Genomic DNA, 3,469 nt, shown 5'->3' with positions numbered 1-3,469 from the left:
CTACATGCTAGCACTTGGGTTGGTGTTCATGGCCAGAAATGAAGGCAAAACTGTTGGTCCTTGCTTTAACGAATCCGTAAAGAAAAAAAAATCCTTCTCCTGGGTCATGGACCTGTTTAATTGAATTGGATACAGTAAAGCTTTCTATAATGTAAAACAACTTAATGGCTATTGAGCTAGTAAAAAAACAATGGTTGACCAGAGTAAGGATATGCTGGTATTTACAAAAATCTCCTACAACAATTTTAATGTTACCCAAAGAACTTTTTTCTTAATACAAGCAGCAGCTTGCATGCCTGATGTCTAGGTTTTACCACCGGTTACTGTACCTATCAAGAATCTTACTTGGCTTTGCATTATTTTTGAGGTACACAATAAGGATGCAATTGGGTTGGATGTGGGCTGGAAGATGATTGATCTGAATCCAAATCTGAAAGTTAAGCACAAAATCCAAATCCAAAAGATGTTCAATAACATAGTGTTGAATCTATATGCAAGTTTTATATGGCACTATGAGTGTTCCCTTGTGACATACTTTGTACAATTGTGTTTAGAGTCTGTTTTGCTTTGGTTGAGTCATGATGTAATTGTTGAGTCACTTGTAAATTTTTTCGGTCAACCCTTGCACTTTGGTTCAAGTTGATCAATACCTTGAAGGGTTAGCCCGTAGATTTGAACTGTAATGAGCATTCAGGCAAAATAATGAATGAATGCAAATGTATTGAGCTTTCTGTGTTCACCTTCGTTGTGATTACCTTTAAGTGACTGTAATTTCTTTCCTTCCCTCTCTTCTCTTTCGCTCTCTTGCACTCTCTATACTCAAAGCTTTCGCAGCGGCAAGCGAGCGACCGGATAGGCTTGCGGCAGTAAGGAAAAAATGTTGCACCGCACTGTTTTGTTGAAAAAATAGGCCCGTGATAACAAGTTACTCTAAAAAAACATATGTACTTTTATATGTGTAAAAAGTGCAGAACTATTGATTTTGATTCAGATCTGAACTCAAATATGATGAAAGATGTCAATTAGTAACCAAATCGGGTTCAATAAAGGGTTCCATGATAAAACTCCTAACCTGATTCGAAAACATACTCAGATTGTATTTTTAAGATCCACATCTAAAGAAAGGACATATCATATTCAGATTGAAAGTGATCAAATCCGGATCACTTGCACCCCCAACACACAGCAGCATTATGTTGACTTTCAAAGTTAATATGACTAGTTCTTTTGAAGATTATCACAACAATTCTCTTAACTTTTTTTTGAAAGGCAAGCCGGGGTCAGGCAGACCCCCACCAATTATTCAAAGTACCATTGGGTTACGGTATTATCACAACAATTCATATTTTTTTTTAAGGCAAGTTGGGGGTTAGGCGGACCCTTAGCAGAACAACCGCCTCACGTGGCAGAGGGATTTGATCATTGGCCTTCAGCTTGACACAGGACCCCGCTTACCACATGGGATACCACCTCGGTGGTTATCACAACAATTCTTAATAATTAGGAAACAGTGAGCCTTTGCCCTAGTGACATAAACCACAGCTGCAGAGTGCAGATACTTGGGTGGCATCATTAACTATTAGGAAGTGAGTTCTGCACAATAAGCACCTCAGAATTATGTGGAGAGAGAGAGAGAGAGAGCAAAGTATGCATTGCCTGAAAGGGGTGGCGGTGCCATTGCAATCAAATGCCTAGAATGGAGGACAAGTAAATAATTGCTTACAAATTAAAGATGGAAAGCCTTGTCATCGGCAGAAATTCTTTCTTTAAAAAAGTGCCAAAATCTTTGCTCACGGTTCGGTTTGAGAGCTTTTCATTGTGATTAAAATGTGTTTTCATGTGTTGCCAAAATATGATTTTGTCAGGGACAGGGGGGCCTTAAGGGTTTTTTCAACAGGAGGTCTCCCAATGTGTGGTTCGGTGCCATAGATCAGGTTTGATCCAGAGTCGATTCGTGCCAGACCCTATAGGGTCAAGGTTAGGTAATAAATGAGAAGGTTCAATAGGAATCCGGGTCAGACCCGAAGAATCAGATTAATATAATTGGAAATGGTGTCAACGTCCACAGAAGAAGAAACCGCGTTGAACTAAACCCTGAGGGTGGCGTAGGATCTAAATCTTCCAAGCGTCTAACAGGACCATCTGAGTTTTCGGTTTGCTTGGAAAGAGAGACAATACTAGCAGGTGTCTCTGTAGTCACCACTGTAGAGAGAGATTTGGTTGAAATCCCAAGTGCAAACTCTCCGTCCTTAATGAAATCCCAAGCAATGTTGGTCTTGCTGAAAATGGTTATAGTCACTATGGATTTTTTGGGCTTAAAATCCTGAAGAAGAAATCCCAAGAGATTTTGGTTGAAATCCCAATTACTGAATGGTTGCACTTGCTTCTCGGTGGCTATACTTGACCTCACCGATGTGTTATTCCAACCTAGTGAAAACAGGATTTCAGAAAAGAGAATTCAAGCCTAGAGGCACGTTCTTAAGATCGCTATCTTTAGAACTTCAATCGCCCCACTCCGGAAATTCCGAAGATGCGAAAAAGGGTTTTGTTACGACTGAGTTCCCAGGATACAACTAGGCTTGAACCTCAAGAGAGTCACTGCTTCGCAAGAACAGATGACCTCTCCCACACATGAACTCTGCAAGCCAAACCGAGAAGAAAGAAAGGAGAAAACTGGAGAGTCAGAAATTCTGATATCCAAAAGACGAAGATAGAAGATATTTATAACTTTTTAGAGAGGCCAAAACGTTTTGCGATAAATGAGATTAAAGGCCATAAATCTGACAGTTTGAAAATAGGATGAAAGGTACCTGAACGGTCACCCACCTTTGACTGTCAATCAAAGGCCTCCAAAACCGTCCAACAGTCACAAAGCGCCTTAGACTCAATATAAATGCTATTAAAACCTTTCAAACGGCCAGATGTCTCAAAACCGAAAAATCAAAATGGATATTTGCGTCTCATATGCACCTCGCACCGCTGCGAGCGTGCGAAGTGCAAAGTGCGCCATCAAAACGCCACATTGCGCCTCAAGCGCCCTTGCGCACGCACGCGCGCGCGCGCGTGTGCGCGAACGGCGCGTCCGTTGCTGCACGATGCGCAGCAACGTCCGCAATCCACCTAAATACTCAAGGCTTACCAAAGTAAAGAATAGATTACAAACTCTCTATTTAAACCTCTTGAAAAGCTTTTCTCTCTTAGATATGGGACTAAACTTTTCAAAACACTTTTGATAGTAACCATTAATAATTTAAAACTTTCCTAACAATCCCCCACTAGTTTTAAAATATATTTGGCTTGCATAGAAACCTATGCATTAGTGAGAGTGTCTGCATGACTTGAACCCCCACTATTTGAAAGAAAACCTAAATTAACCAAGGTGCTAAGTGGACTTACCTTGAACTTAGCTCCTTATATTGTTAACGGAGTTTTCAATCATACATCGGTTTCCAAAAGTTCGATTGTGTGG

Source organism: Nuphar pumila, chromosome 10 (genome assembly GCF_984573655.1).
Source record: "Nuphar pumila chromosome 10, dmNupPumi1.hap1.1, whole genome shotgun sequence".
NCBI lineage: Eukaryota > Viridiplantae > Streptophyta > Magnoliopsida > Nymphaeales > Nymphaeaceae > Nuphar > Nuphar pumila.
This window is presented reverse-complemented; position numbering follows the sequence as displayed.